This window comes from Ambystoma mexicanum, chromosome 9 (assembly GCF_040938575.1).
Source record: "Ambystoma mexicanum isolate Mex_15411 chromosome 9, UKY_AmexF1_1, whole genome shotgun sequence".
Classification (NCBI taxonomy): Eukaryota; Metazoa; Chordata; class Amphibia; order Caudata; family Ambystomatidae; genus Ambystoma; species Ambystoma mexicanum.
The window spans coordinates 1079959566-1079980704 of record NC_090931.1 but is presented as its reverse complement, the minus strand read 5'-3'; positions in this window follow the sequence as shown (position 1 = coordinate 1079980704).

The following is a 21139-nucleotide window of genomic DNA, read 5'->3' as shown; positions in this document are numbered from 1 at the left end:
GTCTATTAAACAATAAAGAAAATTCAGTGTGGTCCTAAGAGGTGGTGAGCAGTCAATTTCCCACCAGGATCACTGACGTTTCGATTGTTGAAAATCACAATCTTCTTCTGGGGCCTTATATATGCAGGTCTCCCTAAAGATAGACAAAAACAAAAGTGTCCACTCAAAGGAGAGTACCAAGTGTTTCTATAGAAAAATGCAAGTGAAAGGGTAAAAAAGCTACATATTGCTATTACATCAATAGAGCTGTGAAGGGCTAAGGGCCCTCAAAGTTCAGAAAACTGACCTTTCCTGGGAGCTACGTGGAATCTCCTGTGGTTCCGGGCTTCTGTAGAGATCAGAATTCCTAGGCTGTGCATTAGAGTCGCAGTCTATACAGGCTGGATATGAAGTACAAATCTAGGCCTGAGGGTGTGGGTCCATTGGGGCGGCCCTGTGAAGAAAAGGAAGGCGGCGCTGTATAAGCAAATGTATCAACCCTCTGTAGAGCGCTAGCTCAAGTCATAGCTACAAATGAGGAAAATCATGTGCCTATCCTTAGCGGGATTAGCAGGGAGGCTGACAAAGGACTGGAAGCGAACTGCAAAGAGCTCACCTTAATCAGTATTAGAAGGAATAAAGCTGGGGCATCTCCATCGAATGCGTGTAGTCCGGTGGAGAGCCGTTGTGCGAATGGAAGGAGCTGTTCGTTGTGTGTCTAAAAACGCATGCGCGTCTGGGTAGTGAGAGGACGAGCGCGCATGCGTGCGGCAGGACTGGCTAGTGTCTGCGGTATGCACATGCGTACTTAGGAGCTGGAGGACTGGACATCCGAGTGTGTCGCGGTGCACAAGCCACTACTTAGCGAGAGGGGGCACAGGCGCAGGTATCTATGTTATGGTATGTGCAGCCCACCAGTTGGCCGAATCAATTAAGTCGCTGCTGGCCGGGAGGTAAGTGCGCACGCGGTGGACACGGCAAGATAGTGTCAGCGTGATGCTTACGCGTACTCTAGAATAGGGGGGACTTGGCATACATGTGTATCGCGGCGTTGAAGCCACTGATCTGGACTGGAGGGTCAAAGGCACGGGTATATGTAAGCAGTGTGTTGAACCCACCCCATAATCAGGGTAAATTAGTTCGCTCTGGTCCTGGCTGATAGGCCAGTTCAAGATACTGAAGAACCCCTAAGGAGGTATTGGGAGTCCTGTTAAGTAGTGGTCTGGTAATCCAAGGGGGCTGCTTCATTGAGACCATTTGTTAGGGTCTGCAATTTGAATATCCACCAGGATTCCTTGTGTTTAAGGGAATTGGATATATTGGTGGTGCCAATAACTCTGTCAATCACCCACCATTTGAATGAATCATGGGCATGTTGTAATTCCATGAAATGTGAGACCAATGGCGCATTATGTACTCTGCACCTTATCCTTGATTTATGTTCACTTATTCTTTTGTGCACAGGTCGGGACGTTTGACCCACGTATCTGAGTCCGCAGGTGCACTCAATGAGATAGATTACATTAGTTGCTTTGCAATTAGTGAATTGTCTAAGCTCCCATTCCTTGTCTCCTATCAGGAAGGATTTTATTTTAAGCGTCTGTCTGCACGCCATACATGAGCCGCATGGGTGATGCCCACGGATTTCCCGCATGTTCCATAGTGAGGACCTCGGTGTTTTTCTTCGGGACCTAGCATGGGTCAGTAGGTCCTTCAGGTTTTTATTCCTCTTCAGAGCCATCCTTGGTAGTGGTTCATCCGGTAAGCTGAGTTGGACAATGGGCCAGTATTTTTTGATCATGTGCCTAAATTGCGAGGTATTAGCACCGAATGTGGAGATACATGCCAGTATGTTGTCTGTATCGGGATCTTGAGTTTTGGTGGTAAGCAATGTTTCTCTCGGTGTGTAGAGGGCCCTCTTCATTGTGTTTTTAAGCAGTTTCTTCGGGTAACCCCTAGTCACCAGTTTCTGTTGAAGCAAGTATGCATGTATCTTGAATTCTCCTGTTTCGGTACAATTTCTGCGTATTCTGAGGAATTGTCCGTATGGCAGGTTATCGCGTAGGTTTTTGGGATGATGGCTATTATAGTGTAAGATGGTGTTTCTGTCTGTTTCTTTTTTGTATAAAGAGCAAATCAGCTGGTTTTCCTTCGCTGTGATTTTGAGATCCAGAAAGTTGACTTTTATATTGCTGTGTTCCATGGTGAATTGTATGTTTTCTGATCTACCATTTAGCCATGTAAAAAAACTTTGTAGCTTGGTGTTCTCTCCTTCCCAAACGAAAATGATGTCATCGATGTACCTCCGCCACAAATGGATGTTGTCTTTAAATGGGTTATTCACATTCAGAATGAAGCTTTGCTCGTATTCAGCCATGAAAATAATCGCCATGCTCGGAGCAAATGCTGCGCCCATTGCTGTTCCACTGATTTGTAGATAAAATGACTCGTTGAAACTGAAGAAGTTGTTGGTGAGTGCTAGTTCCAATAGTTCCACAATGAAATTGATGGGCACTCTCCTTTGTGTCATGTGTCTGGTGAGATGGTGTCGAATGCTTTCAATTGCTTGGTCTTGCGGAATGCTCGTGTAGAGGCTCTTAATGTCCATCGTTACTAGTTGGTTTCTGGTATTGTCAAAAGGTTGATGTTCAAAGGTAGTGATAGTCATCATAGTATCTTTCAGGTATGAGGCTGTTTTTTGGCAAAGTGGTTTCAGGAAGTAGTCAATAAATTTGCAGGTGGGTTCCAGTATGGAGCCACATCCTGAGACTATAGGTCTACCTGGAGGCGTGAGGCTGTTTTTATGAATTTTAGGTAAAGCATAGAAAGCCGGGGTGCGTCCCTCTGTAGTATTGAGGAACGCCTCTTCTTTCTCTGAAATCCAATTCCTTTCTTGAGCAAATTTAGTTACTTCTTGGATCTTGGCTCTGATGTTGTTGGTTGGATCCTTTTTCAGTTTTTTGTAATTCTTTTCATCGTTCAACAGGGTCATTACCATATGGTTGTATTGCTCTGTACTTTGTATTACTATTCCTCCTCCTTTGTCCGCCGACTTGATGACCAAGGTATCATTGTTGGCAAGATTTTTGAGGGCTTGTCGTTCACCATTGGTGAGATTTTGTCTCTGATGTTGCTGATTTTTTTGGAGTTTAGTAACCTCTGATCTGATGCATTTTTCAAAGGTAAGTATAGAAGCGGGTAGTTGGTTATCTCTTGGGTTGAAGTTGGATTTCAGCCTCAGCCCTGTGTCTTCCTCCGCCTGTGTGGCTTCTTGATTTTGGAAAAAGATTTTTCTTCGGATCGAACGGAAAAAATTTTGGAATTCCTCATCAATCTTGAACCAGTCTGTATTGTTCGTTGGTACAAAGGATAAACCTCTGGTGAGTAGTGTGGTTTCTTCCTGCGTGAGTAGGGTGCCTGATAAATTGAAAATAGGTATGTTATTTAGCGTCTCCTGTTGCCTCTCCGTCCCCGGTTGGGATGGTTCCACTGTGGATAATTGTAAAATGGTATTTGTGGTGGCGGGGGTCCCCAGTAACCTCCTCTGGGACCCCCTTGTCCTAAAAAAGGCATCATGGGAGGTGGTGGTTGGAACTGGCCCATGCCTGAGTTCCTGCCTCTGGTCTGAGGTTGGTCTTCTGATGAGTCGGAACCAGAGGTTCCTGAAAATGAAACTCCCTTTCGTCTACTCCTGTTAATGCCACCCTGCCTGGCCGATCTCTCCTTTTCCTTGTTGTCCTTATAGTCATCTGTGAGGTATGGGTACACCACTTCCAATTTGAAGTTCTTGATATCTTTGGCCAGTTTTTTATGTTTTTTCTCTAAAGTAGAGGACATAAAGGTATCTAATGTCTTATCTATCTCTTTCAATTTTTCTCTGGCATCCGTTATTGTATCATCAGTAATGAATTTGATCTCTTCTGTTTTTAAGTCTGCAACCATCTGGGTATGGATTCTTTTGGCTGTGGTTATTGTGAGCGCCATTAAATCTCTACTACATTTGGTGGCAATTTTGCTGAAATCCAACATATAAACTTTGTCTTCCAGAAAGAGTGCTGGTTCATTCCTGATAATCAATCCGGCTGGCACCATATTGATTTTCAAATATTCACGTAGAAAGTGTCCGTGGACCTCCGTTCTAAAGCACCTCTTTTTTAGGTTCAGGAGGTCCTCACCCGTGGCTGAGGAGTCAAGGTGAGCTTGGGCTCCTTCCATATTGAATAGGCTGGGGCCCTGAATAATATCATTTATTTGTTCTTCTGAAAAACTTAAAATGTGCTCCATGTTGAGGGTAAGGTCAGTAAATCTGGGCTGTAAGGGCCCAAGTGCTGGGTGAGCAAGCGGTCAATCACTAGAAGGAAACGATCCTATAGTAAGTGTCCATCTGAAGAGAAAATAGAAGTGAAAAGAACACGGAGTGTGTTCAGTCCCTATTATAGCTGGGCTATATCTAGAATATCTGTAACTGGAGGGACAGCCCTACAACCGGGCAGGAACTAATGGGCTGGAAAATCAAATGTATACTCATGGGGTGTTCCTGTCCTCTCTGATTTCGTGCTGCAGTATTTTAAAGCAGTATATTCCTTTAAACCTTTCACAGGCACCCATGGATTAGCGCTAAATCCTAATCATGTGGTGATGAAACAACCATTAACAATGTTAGGTTTTTATATGGTAGCCTCTTTATTATTTGCGTGGCTAGTCTTCTGAGTTATATTCTTAAATATTATTCTCTGCCTCTATGCCAGCAAAACAGAGATCCTTCCCATTGATACTCCTGCTCCAGACTCCTTCCCTTCACTCTGGCCTTTTTCCATGGGCTCTCCCCCTACTCCCTCCTCTGAAGCCAGAAACCTTGGAGTCATCTTCGACTCCTCTCTCTCCTTTCTCCCTCACACTCAGGACATTGCCTTCAAGTCCCACTTTCAACTCCTTCCTTCTCAAAGGAATTGTACCTTTTCTCTCCTTCCCCCAGAGGCTCAATGGTACCCGGGCCCTGGTTCTCTCTAGGATTCACCCCTCCAGCTAATTCAGAATAGGGCAGCAAGACTTATCTGTGGCCTCAAGCTCAGGGACCGTATCTCCTGTGCCTTACAATGTCTTCATTGGATCCCAGTGGCTTAACAGATTAAATTCAAGTCCCTCTGTATCATCCAGAAAGTCATCTGGGACAGGGGACCACACTATCTGCAACTCTTTCTTACTAAATATTCCCCCTCTAGATCGCTGCGCTCCTCTGGCACCAATTACTTATGTGTAAAGTGGTTCACTAAGCAGAGGGCACTTGGTCGAGCCCTTTCCTCAGCTGGCTTCCTTCTTTGGAACAGCCTTCCCCCTCCCTCTTCATCTTGAGCAGGACTTTCTCAAATTCTGGAAGAGCCTCGAGACCCTCTTCACCTCTTCTGCCCCCACCTCTCTCCTCTGCTAACCTCACAATCACTAGATTGATGTGCACGGCCCTTATGCATCCTCGGGGCCCTGATCTCTCACACCTTATCATCCCAGCTTCTGGCTATCCTCAGCACTTGCCTCGGCTCACTCACCATCCTTGGTTGCTTGCACTTACCTTAAATTGCACTACACCTGCTGCTCACCAAAGAGCATCACAGCACCTCTCACATTCCCTCTCCCTTCTGCACTTGCACGTTCTGAACACTCACAAGGCATAGTAGGTTCTTCTTCCACATCCCCACTGTATTTTATATTTATTATTTTTTGTATTGTAATTTGTAATTGTTTATAATCCCATGTCCCCTTCCTGTTGCCCTGTGGATGTTTTGAAACAGTATTTGCTTCCTGTATAAGCACCTTACAAGTGAACAATAAATAAACAAATTCATTTTAGCATTTGCTAAAACAAGCATTTTAGTGCATTTACGTTATTTGAGTTTACATATCACTAAGGACCCTGGGGTAGTAGAGCACTAGATCAATCTTTGTTGCGCCTGATGCACACCTTTAAATATCAGCAGTAATAAAGAGCAAGGTATGGGGGTGAATATTAAGGAAGTGTTAAAAAGGAGGGGCCCTTAGCATTTTTTTAAATTAGTTGGGGTTAGGTTGACATCTGAGCTGTATGGGGAAAAACCACCATGAGATTAAAGATGAAATCTGGGGAGTTTCAGCAAACATTCCCAACTGCATCAGTAGAATAAGGCACACACAGGCTTGTTTTAAGTGCTTAGAGAAGTCTTTTGCTCCATCTGGTTGTTTCTAAAAGTCGTTCTAATAAAAGCTCTTCAAATAATAGGCACACACATAAGAATGAGTCGACGTGTGTGGTAACTCATCCCCTGCCGGGGTAAGGGCAGGGAATACACATCCAGCTCAGTTTAAGAGAAGGGAGACCCTGCATGCCAAACACCTCATTACGACTTTGGCGGTAACCCTTAAATCCGGCGGTCGCGCTATTACCGCCGGATTTAAGGGTCCTCCAAATCAGGACTTCGGCAGATTTCGCCCCAGCTCTTGGCTGGGGGGAAAGCCCCCAAAAATTTGCGCTATTACTGCCGGCGGGAAATACGCCGGCGGTAAGAGCGCAAATTATCTCCATTGAGCCCAATGGGGAATGGGGCATTCCTGAATGGACTCAATGGGGAATGAGGAATTACATTACCGCTGAACTCGTGATCCGGCGCTATTAGCGCCAGGGAGTTCGGCGGTAGGGCTAATACCGCCGGCGTAATACCGCTGGCGTCACCGCCAATGTCGTGATCAGGCCCTTAAGCACGTATTTGAGCTTTCCCAGTGCTCCTAAATGTAAAAATATGCATCAGAGCACCTTGGAATGGTAGGATACGTAGTCTCATGAAGTGTTGTTACTGTGTCAGATAGAACATATGTTGAACAAGCAGTGCAAATGAGCTGGTATGTATGCCTGCTGACCAGAAGAGAAATATCCCGGCTAAAATCAATATGAACACGGTAAAGACTGACCACATATAAATGGTCAATATAATAGGCACACCTATGAGAACGAGACCTTGCCAGGGCGTGGATTATGTGAAAAAGTTTGGGCTGCAGGTAAGAGGTAAGAACATAAACTGTGCCATGACAAGGCACATCTGAGCATTGCATGTGTAAAGAGGGGACGAAGCAGGTGATAGGAAGGTAAAGGAGAATCTTAAGTATGTTGCAGTTTAATACATAATTGATTCAGTTATGTGAACAATACTTTAAAATAAAATTGAGACAAAGAAGACTTTTTAAAGGTCTGATAATCCTATTTTATCAACTGGCCTGATCACATTGATATATTTGTAGAGAACATGATTCTCTAAACGTGTTGTATCTGTGTCAACATTTTTCTTGTAAAGTCAATCTGAAGGAATGTTTCGCTTACAGTTTGCAGCAGAGTAAGCATTTGCAAACTTGCAAGTAATGTTTGTTTGTCAGTGATAAGTGTATCGTTACTCTCTAGTCAAACATGTGTGTGCCTTATGCAAGCCATATATTCGCCAGACATATATTGGCCTTATTGCAAGTTCAGCGCTGGAGAAAACATGTGGTGGGAATTCCGTTACCACCACTTTTACCTGCACCTCAGAATTATGAGTTTAGAGTTGAAGAAGAGGAATTACCTCCTGCTAAAAGCTGGAGCGGAATCCGCTACTTTACACCAAAAAGTGGCAGATTTAGCCATAATCCCACCGGTCGTAAATCCACCAGAATTAGCCAGGAAAACCAATGGGCAATTACCACCACTTGTAATGCCATAGTAACTCCACTGTTCCAAGTGACAGTAATGGTAATTGAATTTGTAGTAATTCATAAGATTAGAGGATCATTCTGAGTTTGGCTCAGAATCGGCTGAATTACTGCCAAACTTGTATTGGGTTTACCACAGGATTACAAGTGGTGGTAGGGTGATGTTGGTCCCCATGTATGGACTCTACTGGGGATTGTTTGCAGATTGTTTGATTTTTGGAGGATCAGTGGAGGATTTACCTCCAGGAACAGTGGAGGATTTACCTCCAGCATGATGCTGTTGGTAAATCCTCCACTGTTCCTCCAAAAATCAGCAAAATTACCACTCGGGAATTCCATCTGTGGTAATTCCGCCAAAACATATCATTTAGCATAGCTTGAAAAATTGAGGTTATTCTGTTGCTACCATAAAAAGTGGAGGTAATGGATTTACCACCACTTTTTCCACAAACCGCCAACCTCGGAATAAGCCACTATCACTCAATTAACACCAGATTTGTAATGAGGCCCATATAGTATATAATCAGGCATGTTTATTACAGTGCCAAATATTTTTCCACAAAGGGACACTTTTCATCAGTTAAGTGGTTTATTTTTAAATTATTTCTGACCCATATGCCTTGTGTCTCAAAAGTATTTAAATGTCAAATGACAGTGGGGACTGTAACGAAACAGGAGAGCAATGGTTTGGGTACTTAGGCATTCTATGACAATGCCTAGCAATTGATTTGAGTACCATGGAAATTAAGACAACAAATGGTGATTGGTGGGATTGCCTGGGAAAATAATGTCAATATATAACCTATGATGAGTACCTGGGCAGATCCTGCCACATATGAAATTGTTCCTTGGATATTATGACAAAACCTGGACTATTATGTTAGGGCCCAGCATGATATGGCAAAGCCTGATAAATAGTAATTAGCATGTTATGGTAATATATTGTAGATGTTAATGTTAATGTTAAAGATAATTTATATTTCGCACTATCACCGCCAGAGTGGTCCCATGGCGCTCTGGCGGATCTGAAAAGGTTGGAGTGTGGGGTGAGTTAGTAGGGCATAGCAGGAAGAGGTAGAGCGAGAGTTGTGATGTCCTGTTTACAGCTTCAGTTCAGTTTGAACTGTTTGCTGAGCTTGGGTTGCGATTTACAGCTCTGTAGATTCCCATGTGCTGGTCTATGTGTGGTATATTGTGTTGTTGCAGTGTAGTGAAGTGCATGCGGATAGCTGTGCAGAGAAGGGGTTGTGTTTGTTTAGTGTTTAAGGACAAGCCTTTGAAGTTGAGGAAAGTTCCACAAACTTTTGCGATGGACAAAAACATTTATAGCTGAGGTAGTTGTTCCTGGCTGTTCAAGCAGATCTTGCTGTTCCTGAGCTTCAGTCGTGGGGACAAGAAGGAGGACATCAGGAGATTCCTGCACTGCCAAGGGATGAGGCCACAAGCTTAGCAAAACATCAGTTTAAGGTGTGAGTGCCTTAAAGTCCACAAGTTGGTTTCCTTCCCTCTGGCTATCCGGTTTTCAACAGCACTCTGATGAAAATTCGACCAGATGGGGACGGTGTCCAGGTGGTTTATGAGTTGTTTGCTCCCACCAAACTCAAGGGAAGAAGTTAACCTTGAAGGGCTTCACTGTCGATTGGAGTTTCAGGCAATTCGGGCCTGCAGCAGGGCTTCACCAGTCGTCCAGGAGTTGCAGCAGTCCTCTTCCTTCAGCTCGTCTTCGGTACTTTCGTTCCAGGGGTCGACTCTGCTTTCCAAGTTCCAGAGACCTGCTTTTCAACAGTTTTCCCTATTCATTCCAGCCTGGCTGTCTCTCACACAGCAGGGTGGCTGTCCTTGCCGGACAGCCAGCCGGCCAATCACGCCAGAGTGCATTCAGGTCTCCTAGGAGACTAAGCACCGGGAGTTTTGGGCACCTCCCTCACATCCTGTCCACCCCAGACACTTTGGCGCCACAGGAGGGTTTTAGCACTGAAGCCCGCCAAAGGCCAACGAACAAAGGGACCAAACCTGGTTTGGCGCGCAGAGACAAACACAAGAAGGACCTTTCCTAAACAAATTGCTAAAAAAGTCGCCCTGAATCTGTTTTTACAGATAGGTCTGGGGCGCCATATTGAAAAACATGGCTGAGCCGATTTTTAGCTACCGTTGTTAGCGGTCGGGAAAAATCACGGTAGTTGATCTAAAGCACTGCCACCAGCCATTTAAAGTAGGAAAGGGTAACATTTGACTTTTACATGAGTGTTTTGACTCAGGGGAAGCTAGACAACCCCTCCAGCACTCTATAGGAAGATAGTGTGTGCTGGGTCAGTAAATTTAAAAAGACTAGTAAAGCCAATTTAACTTTACATGCTCTGGGAGACGGTAGTCAGTCCCAGAGAAGGTATTTAAACCTTGGGGAGTCTAAAAGACACCCCTGTGCCACTGCACTGAAGGTGCTGTGTGACACACAGAAAAAGATGATGCCAAAGGAGTTGTTTTAAAACTCCATAACCAAAGAACACAAAAGTAAAACACACAGAAAATAAAAAGTTCAAAGCCTCAAAATTTAGCAAAAGACCTGGAGGGCTCTAAGGTATAGGGAATTTAGCACTTGTGTGAGAAATCCCCCTAACAGTGAAGGCCTCCCTCCATCCCTTGGGGGAGATGGGTACGGTTGAAGGGTTTGTTGTTAGGCTGCCAAGGGTGTGCCTACCCTTTCCTCCCCTAGTCCATGGTGCAGGGTCCCCACCCACTTGAGGAAGGTGCACTAGGGGCTCCAGGGGTGCCAGTTAATTGGGCAATGCTCCTGCCTCTGCAGCTATGGTGCGCGTCTCTGGGGTTATGTCTAGAGTGGGGTTATTGTTTAGTGAATTGGGGCTCATGATACAAATTAAGTAAGCAAATTGAGAGATGAAAGAATATCAGGTGATTTGGTGGCAATTCTTGGTATACAGTATGCATACCTGCCATGTGATGGTATATGTTGCAAAATCGTGGCATTTGATATGAGTATCCGTGCATTCAGTAGCATGCCCTGCGAAATTAGAGAAATACATGAACATATAATGGTAAAGTCTTGCTAATGATGGTGGCTTTTTTGCATTTGAAGGCAACATCTGTGCATATAAGAAAGAACCTGGTAAATGGTGTGAATAATGTGCCATTTGAGGCCAATACTTGCAATGATGTGATTATCAGGGCGTATGATGGCTATAGCTGGTACGTAAAAGCAGCACCTGCCATAAGGAATGAGTACTAGAGCATGCATTGGCAACACTTGGAAAATGATGGCAGCACCTATGCACCAGGTAGCAATAGCTGCCAAATCATAAGATTAAAATAGTACATGATGCCAGTACCTGGGAAATGTGATAAGTATTGGCAAAGGAAACATTTTGAACTCATAAGAGCTGAAACTATTTGGCTAGTCAGTGCTTGTTCGTTATATCTGAAATATCTGGTCCCTGATCTGAAGTGTCTTCCTGACTCCCTTAGTTTTACTTTTGTTGACCTATGCAATGAACAACACAATGTTCTTATTTTTGAGGGGCAACCGGTTCTTAACCTAAAGCCTTAGAACCTAGGAACAATGAGAGTTTAGTGAATAACACAATTCGAGACCCCCTAAATGCCATGCATTGGTTGAAGTCAATAGTACTTAACTGCACACCACTAAAATCCATCAGAATTCTGAGGACTTAATATCGATATCAATGCAACCACACATTTCCAGGGCAATTAGTACTTGTTTTAAATGCTGACCTGGAGTGTATTCATCATTGTCTTTCCTTTTCCCCTTAGGTAGTGGTAATCTAAACATGTATATCATCTTGAGTGTACTTTGCAAAAAGAATTTACTTTTGTTACCCTTTGTTTCCTACACATTTGAAAAAGATCCAAAAACGCTACTGCTAGTACCCTTTGTATCTAAATAGGACAGCTCATCTATTCCTGTACTTGTGCGTACTGCATAGGCTTCCTGTCTAGAACTGTGCCAAAATGAGAAGACCGCCCACTTGCCATCTGCTACCTGGGTCTTGAGTCCTTAAGACTCCTAGGGCCTCATTACGAGTCCGGCGGTAACCTGCTGGTTTTTCCAGCTCGCTTACCGCCGGACTCGTATTACCATTCCGCCTCCGTGATTCCCGGAAATTACCGGGGCATTACAATCCCGGTGACCCGGGAAATCCGGAGGCGGAATTCAGTAAATCCCCATTCCCATTGAGTCCCATAGGGCTCAATGGGAATGGGGACCATGGAAACACCAGCACCATCTCGTGATGGTGCCGGTGTTTCCACGTCTGCCTGCAGGCGGGCGGTGTTAAACCCGCCATGTCAGACCTGGTGGGAATGACAACTCCGCCTGCAGGACTCGAGACCACCCGGTTTGGAAACAATGGTGGCGGCAGGTTTAACGCCACCGTTATTTCCATACCGGGTGACTCGTAATGAGGCCCCTATACATCTACAGCTCATCCATATTCTTATGATCCAGGTACGCCCAATTGTTATTTGTCCCTACATTTAAATAATTGTAATGTGGTGGCATCAGTTCAAAAATCCATACCCACATCTCACCCCTTCTCTCTCAAACTCTCTCTCATACGCGTGCGCACACATACACAATGCTTTGTATCAAAGAAGACCTATACAACTTTAGGAAAGTCATCAAGTGTTCAAATCCTCTTTTTTTAATACCAAATGCTGCTCCATCATCATGGGTGAACATTCTATTAAAACGGTGCATTGTGCCCTACTCACAGGCCATTTTTGCTGAAGGTCAGTTTTGTCACGGAGGGATTTTTTTTGCATGGGCTTGCTTTGCCCCTGGCCCTTTCCCTGATGCAGAGGAGACCCTAACACCCCCCTGGTGTTACCCGTCTCCTTCCCAAACCAAATCCCCTTGCATCATGCAAGGCATACCATCACAACCCATGGTCTCCTACCAGGCCCGATTCCCTTAGGTCTCATGGCTGCCCCCTATTTCCCCTCCCTTCTCAGCCATCTTTACCCTCGTTCCCAAATTTCAAACTCCACTCCTCCATTGTTGGCTCTCCCCTTCTGGGTCTCCACAAGCATAGGCAAATTTAGGCATGTGCTATTTCCAACAGGGCGCCATTCAGGAAAGGCAGACTCTCAGGAATATTTTTTCAGTGAAGCTGGGCAGTTTGCACTGTGACAATATAGTTTGACATACAACACATCTTATAACCCCTAGCATATTTAAGGACACACCCTTGATTTTAAACCTTTTAGCCTTGCCTGTATCTCAAGGTCAGAGAAATATATGGAGGGTATTACCTCAACTGGTTGAAATGTAACCAGATTAATATGTTTTGATAGAAAATAGCTGTCTGAAACATTTTCAGTTTGAAACTCAATTGTCTAATAAAGCAGTTTTTGACATTTACCCACTCCGTTCACCCTGCATAACATGCGCATCCTCTCTTGATGTCATACATAACTTCTTCCGCCTTCTCTCTGTTATTTGCACCCTGCAATGTATACACTTCAATGAACAACAAATATGAAATGTACATAATTACAAAGCAGAAATAGTTACCATTTTTAATCTTAGTAAACATAGATTATCCATTCTAGTGACATTTGCAAATCATAATTTTTTAATTCAGAAAAAAAGTGCATGTGAGGTTCCTGTTAGCGGGAGGGACGTGCTGGGACAGGGCATCAGCAGCGCACGTTGAATGATGAACGCACACGTTGTCTGTCAAGCAGGAACTGCTTTATTCATGCATCATGCACGCGCAACTTAACTCTGGTCGCGTGACCGCTCTGCGGGTCGGCACGTCCCAACAGGGTGATGTTGCTTGACCCAACATCTGCCCCCAAAATAAATGCAGTCCTACCCCATCTCCTTAATCTATTGTCGAGGCCTACTGATCATACAGTGTGGCCTTCCTTGACGGGGTGACTCCTCATTTTCCTCCGGCCGTTCTCCTTCACTGCTGTTCTCTTCTCTGTCGAGTTCCTCTTCGTCTGTAAAGTATTCTGATCCTCCTTGTCTCGCTTCATATTCTTCTACTTCTCTCCATTGTCCATTTATCTGAGTTGTGTCCTCTCTAGCTTTTCTGAAGAAGAAGCTGTTTCTGGTTATGATCCATCTGTCTCTTTCCGCCCTGCCCATGGAGCCCTTTATGTGGGAGAACTTCCAAGGGTCGTGGGTCGAACGGTGTCATGTCCTTGTGTACTTGTGTTTGTCGTACTAGTACTTGGTCTCCTACAGTCAGCTCTGCAGCTTGTGCCCTTTTCCTTTTGTCTGTAATACTACTTCATCTTCTCTTTTGCTCGATGATCCTTTACCCTGGCCTCTGCCATTGTCTCGTTCTCTGCCCATTTCCTGCTGCCACCAAAGGGAATCCTCATCCTTACCGGACGTCCACACATGAGCTCTGCCGAGCATGTTCCCGTGGAATCATGCAGGTTATTGCAGTAATCCGTTAGGAGTTGACAAAGCGCCTGTTCAACAGGCATGTGTGTAATTGTGGCGATGCGTGCGGCTCTCTTGTTGTTGGCCATGAAATGTTCTACTATTCCGTTCACTTGAGGCCAGATTGGTGTGACCTTGCAGTGATGGAACCCCAGGTAGTTGGCAAAGTCGCGAAAATCTTTGCTGGTGAATTGTGGACCATTGTCAGATTTGGCAACCCTTTGCACTCCAAACACCGAGAATATGCGGTCTAATGCAGGTATGAGCGTGGTGGCAGCCGTGGAGGGCACTATTTCTATTTCTGGGTAGCGGGAGTGTTCATTTAGTGCTACCAGTACATATTCCCCTGATCTGCGGGGCCCAAAGAAGTCTATTGCTACTTCCTCCCAAACTCCTTTCCGCGTCTGGACATATGTAGGGGCTCCGGGAATACTGTGCAGATATAGCAAGGTATCAGTGTCTCTTCTATTAGTTTGTCCATGCCGCGCAACCATATCTTGCTTCTCAGCATGCGTTTTGTGGACACAATTCCTCTGTGACTTTTATGTACTATTTCAATTATTTGTTGATGGAGTGTGGCTGGCATTAGTAATCATCCCCTTTTAGTAACAGGGATGATGGTGGATGGAGAGTTCATCTTTTGACCTCAACAGCGTTTTGAATAGTCTTTCATCCAATGCTTCATTTCCTTGTATCGCCTCGTCCGCCGATTTCCATCTTCCATTGTTGATGCAAGATGCTACCAGGGCGAGTTTGGCATCTTCAGCCATATGTTTCACTATGTCCTTCATGGGAAAAGCTGGTGGTATTGCCTGGTGCATTATGTTATTTATGTAGCCATCTGCTCGTTCTTATGAGGTTATCCTTCCTGTGAGCGGCAGTTGCGAGAAGAGGTCCGCTGGGTTTTCATCTTTTCCAGGTTTGTGCATTATCTTAAATTTGTATTCTTGGAAGTGTATCCCCATCTTGCAATCCTTAGCGGCATTTGTGCCGTAGGTTTGCCATAGATTGTTACAAGTGCTTGATGGTCTGTGATTATTGTGAACGGTTTCCCGAACAAGAATAGTTGAATATGCTCTGTTGCCCAGACAACTGCCAGCGCCTCCTTTTCGGCCTGTGAATATCTCTGCTCTGTTTCTGGGAGACTCCTGCTGGCATAAGAGACAATCATCCGTTTTGTGTGCTCACTTCCCGAATGTTGTGCGAGGATTGTCCCCAGGTCTATGGGACTGATGTCCACAGTCAGTTCTGTCTGTAGATTGGCGCCTAAGTAGGACATGCACACTGCTGCGGCCATGTCTCTCCAGATTGAGTCAAAGCTCCCTTGTTTCATTGGTCCCCACTCAAACTTGGCATCTTGCTTTGTGATTGCACGTCGGGATGCGCAGGTGACAGCGAATTCTGGAAGGTATCTTGTGCAGTAACTTGCTAGCCCCAGGAATGACCGTACTTGGGCCACGGTTTTAGGACGTGGCACCTCCGTCAGTAACTTAATTTTTTTGGGGTTGTATTGGATCCCTTTATGAGAGAAGATGTGTCCAACAAATGTTAGGGCGCTTTTGCTGAAGTCGCACTTGTCCTTGTTTAGAGTGAGGTTTGCCTTGCTGAATACAGCGCATACCTTCAACAGCGTGGCGTTGTGAGTTTCTTGTGACTGACCAAATATGAGAATGTCATTGCTGTAATTAATACAGTTAGGTATGTGACGTATGATCTTTCTTATCTCCTCTTGAAAAATGTCAGCCGCTGACAAGATTCTGAATCTTAAGTGTTTATATCTGAACAACCCTATGTGCATGGTGAAAGTTGTTAGGTAGCGTGACTCCTCGATGAGTTCAATCTGGTGATAGCCCTTGTTCAGATCAAGGCGAGAAAACACGTTTGTTCCGTTGAGCAGATGCATCATATCTGTGATGCAGGGTGATTGATGGTGTTCTCGCAATATTGCTTGATTTGGCCCTCGGCATTCCTTTTTGGTATTGGGACAATGGGCAAGACCCACGGTGTGGGCCCTGAGGCAGGCTCAATGATATCTCCTTCCCACAGTGATAGTAGCTATTTTTGAACTTGTTGCTGAATGTTGAACGGGATCTCTCTGAAATGTTGCGCGATGGGTTTCACCGCAGGGTCAATGTGTAAATGTATTTTGTGGCCCTTCAGTTTTCCTATGCCCTTGAAGAGGTTCAGAAATTGCACTGGCACCATGGCTGCTGGGGAAATTTATTTACCTGCCATTAGTTGATATAGAATGGGGATCAGTCCCATTTGGACCGCTGACTTGAAACTCAGGATGTTGCAGCTTGCGGACTCTGTTGCTAGGACGTGTACAGTCAAATGATCTTTCTTGTCTTTGTGGTGGCATGACGTTCTGAATGCCACAAGGCACAGAAGGGGTCCTTTGGCTCCGTATAGCTCCAGGTATTCGGACTCGGGCATGGCTTTAAAGGTGGCTCGAGAGGCTACTAAGAAGTCGAATTATTGATCTTGCAGTGTTAGTGACATGGTGGGGCTGTGCTCTGATGTGGTCAGATTTCCAAGGGCATATAGATAGCCTTTATTTCATCTGTCGGTGCTAGAGTGGGATTTCGGCTCACTGGTGGATGGTGTTCACGTGTGTAGTGATGTGTGTAGTCTATTGTCCTTCGCCCCTTTCGTCATTCTTCTGGTGACTGTGAGTGTTTGCTTCTGGTGTGTCGTCTTTCCTTGTAGTATTTCCTCTCTGATCCTTTTGCCCTGTCTTCCCTTGGGTACCTGGGCGGTGTCCTTTGTCAGTGCGTTCCTCGGTCCATGGAGGTGACTCTCGTCGATTTAGGATTGCGGCATATGATGCGATAGTCGTCCTCGCCCCTGCATGCTGAGCATATCTGGCCGATGGCGGGCATGAGCCGTCATGAGGAAGATCGTGTCCACACCGGAAGCAATGGCGCCTTTCTTGGTGTCATGTGGTGCAAATGTTTGTGACACCATCTTGTTTATACACTCCTCTTTGACGGCTGGTGCCATGATGTGTGTCTTGCTCAGTGTGGATATCTGTAAATCCAGTTCGGACGATGTTCTGGCAAGCACTAGTATCTATGTGAGAGAGTGTGGCACTTGCAGTAACTTCTTTTTGAGCACCAGCGATTCACAGCCTTCGATCACCTACGATTTTATGGCCTCTTTGTTGTTATAGAGGTGGAATTCACAGTGCTTTACCCATGCTCTCAGGCATGTGACACATTTGTCCATTATTTCCCCTTGGATCTGTGTGGTGGTATGGAACATATGCCTTTCATAGTCAACATTACAGTTTGTTGCGAAAATGTTCCTTCAAAATCTTCTTTAGGTCCTCGTATTTATATTCTACATCTTTGGGCAATTTGAAAATTATATCTCGTACCTCTGGGCCTGCCGTCACCTTGAATAGGCCAAAAATACACTTATCCTATTGTAGGCCCACTGCGTCGAGGTACGCGTCAAATCCTTTCATCCATCTAGTCCATCGAGGACAGAGACTGGCGGTGTTCATTTTGTCAAATGGCAAAATTCAGGGTAAAGGCAATGCGGCTCTCCCTTTTTGGCCCTATGCATAGGCTGGTGCCACAGGGTTTGGCTCCTGTTTCGACATGGTCCCTGAGGCGTGACGACTGTTGTGCATGCTGTGGACACCCTTGTTCTCCTGGTGGGTAGCTGCAGCCCTTCAGACTGGATGTCTATGTGTGCGCCTTCAAAGCTCTTTACCTTGGCTTTGTTTGAAGAAAAAAAATGTCTTAAAGGGGGCTTTGGTGTGCTCCCCCAGACACTCTGGGGCTTGTAGTGGTTCTTCTGGGCCGTGGCTGGGTGCCTGAGTGCTCCCTGGACTCACCATTGGGCCTACAGGCCTTGCCAGTCACTTTTACTCCCTTCAGCACGATCGTATGCTATCCGTGATATGTGCTGTTGCAGCACGTGTGGGGAAGACTTTGTTCCCCAGAGCAAGTGTTTATCCCACCTTGTCACCAATTTGAGGTTCCTGTTAGCAGGAGGGACACGCTGGGACAGAACATCAGGAGCGTGCAATGGAATGATGACCAGTCACATTGTCTGTCATGCAGGAACTGATTCATTTGCGAGATACGCGCACGCTCATGAACTCTGGTCACGTGACCACTCTGTGGGTCGGCGCGTCCCAACAGGGTGATGTCGCGCGACTCTACAATGTACTATTGTTCACAGTTACTCCTCATTAAGTATGAACATTTGCATAACATTTGCCAAAATTGCAAAACTTGTCTACACATTAAACTTTGAGGGGATTGGAGAGATTACGTGTATGTACGTTCATTCTGGGGTGAGGAGAATGCACGTAAAGCAGAAATAGTTACCTATTTTTAATTTTGGTAAACATACATTATACATTCTGGTGACATTTGGCAATCATTCATTTTTTAATTCAGAAAAAAATGCACTATTTTGCACAGTTATTCGTCATGAAGTATGAACATTTGCAGAACATTTGCTAACATTACAAAACGTGTCGATTTACACATCATTAAACTTTGATGGTATTGAGGAGGTAAGTTTATGTATGTGCATTCTGGGGCGAGGAGAAAGAGAAAGGTGTTAATGAGAGTATTGTAAAAAGGTGACCTATAGACGGTTGGGGCACAGCCCCTACTTATCAATTAAACAACTGAAACCAAAAATGGAACAACTGATTGGCTTGTGTCTGTGGGTGTGTGGATATTTCTGCAAGTTAGATTTAGTTCATTCCATTTGATACAAAAAGCCTCCAAATATGCATTTATTTTGCCCAAATGACATTTAAGCACAAAATAGATGCACCCAGCTAATTTCTGCAAGACGCTTTGGGACAAATGAGGTAGTTCCGTCAGATATGTAAGGTAACTAGACCTAAAGTTCAACTCTGGCAGTAAAGGACAAAACAGGTGGGTCACTGTGCCCTGAAATGACCACACGACCCCCTGTGTTGTTGGGATAGCTGTCTTTTGCTTTTCATGGTCAGCCACGACTGCTGGTGTACCATCCACACTGCACTCTAAAAGGCAAACTTTAGAATTAGACCTGGGATCTAATCCCGGTTTCTACACTCACACAACATAATCTGTCCCTTTGTTAAATTAATTAAACTCCCTACTCCTCACTTGCCTTATTGGCCATTGAAGTGGGAGAATGGAAAACCAGGCTCCCGTCCTTCACCTCTCGCGCTTGGCCTAGAGGGTCACGACCCAAACACCCGCCACAAGAAGAGTTTGCCCATTTACCAGACGACCAGATACCCTGGTACAGGAACATACGGATGTGTCCATCTGCTTGCCCAGCAGCCCGCACTGGCCATGCCGACACCTGCGGCGCGGATCAACTAGACTAAAATCTACACGTCGTTAGAGATGCCATGACGACCTAGACAACGGGAAGCACATCTGTACAAATATACACACTGGACATTCCCACACCAACCTACACGAAGAATATACTCAGTGCTATGACGTAGGCGACAGGCATATTCACGGACGTGCATCTTTATTATTTTTATATAGGCTTTCAGAATGCGGAAACGCAAGACGCGTCATGAACTTTTTACTAGCTTGCTCACGCTTCTCTTTGAAACCAGTTACCACCATGAGAAATATAATAAAGACAATACTGATTATGGAATTATATGCTCCTATAACCTAAAGCACCTGTGCACCAAACGGACAACTTATGCACCGGGCCAAAGTAGGCCTCAAACAAGAGCTCCCGTGGACATCAACAAGACAAGAGTCAGTTGCTGATCCTGCAGAATGAGCTTGGCGAAGCAACCAGCCAAGGTCGCAATGTTGCAAACCCACGTTCCAAGAGCAAATCATCAAAGGCACGATGTTGCAATCTCGCACTCCGCGCACCAACGTTAAAGTCACACCGACAAATTAAACCAGACGCACAGTAGAAAAACAATATTAATTGTGCAGAATTATGACTCTTTCACGGTCCCTCCCCACGTGATCAAGCCGAACCTGACGAGATGCCAAACCCGGGAGAACAGAGGCGTCTGGATCCCTCGCTACGAGACACTGGCAGATACACTTGAAAGGCTCAATGGACATCTGCAACAGTGGGAACGGTACCCCGTCTAGCTATGAATAAGTCCTCACATTGTCTGCATGTACCCATAGTGAAACATTGTTGCAACTAACAGGTACACCGAGAGCTGGGAACGACGGTGGTCCCAGGCTGGGAAGCTCACGGGCGCACCAATCAGAACATGGGGCTCTTATCACTGACGCCAGCACATTTAGCCAATCCTCAGGAGCCTTCATGTAACAATTTTCATGTATCTAATTGTAGGGACAACCCAGATATACCACCTGACTACACCTTGTCCACTAATATCTTTCTCTATATGTGTGCTATACTAACCCTACCACTCGAACACCCAATTAAGAGTGGCGATAGGTTTTTTGTTAACTTTCTGAAGTGACGCAAGTAGCGCGTCATAATACAGTAAAAAGGGCCTGCGAGCCCCACGATTGAGTGTGTGTCAGGACGAACGCGTGCGCTCCTTGACCCATCCCTGCCGTTTTGTCTAATAAACAGCAGAGTCACCTTGCTCCTTGTGTGCGTCTCATACTCTATCTCATCTTATCTGGGATACACACGGGAGGAGTTGGGGCCTCCCTGCCTGGAGGTCTGCGGACGGTCCGGCCGACCCCGGCAGAATTTCCCCCCCGACAAGTTGGAGGCACTGCTGAGATCTGTTTAAGATCGACTTTTATTTTTACTTTTTCCAGGCACTCCCGTTGCGAGGAGGCCCGGCGGCGCGGCCCCCTCTGCCGTTGCCCCCTTCTGAGGACTACAGGACCATCGCGGAGCTGCGAGAAGACCGGACAGCGCAATCCGGATATTGGCCCTCGGGAGCCGGTTGAGAAGTATCCCGCCCGCGGTTGGCGAGTGTCCAGACGTGGTCCAGACGAGGGGAGGTGGCGAGCCGCTTGGAGGGGTGCACGCAGTCGAGCGGCCCTGCATCGAGAGAACTTGGTGAGCATGACACACACAACG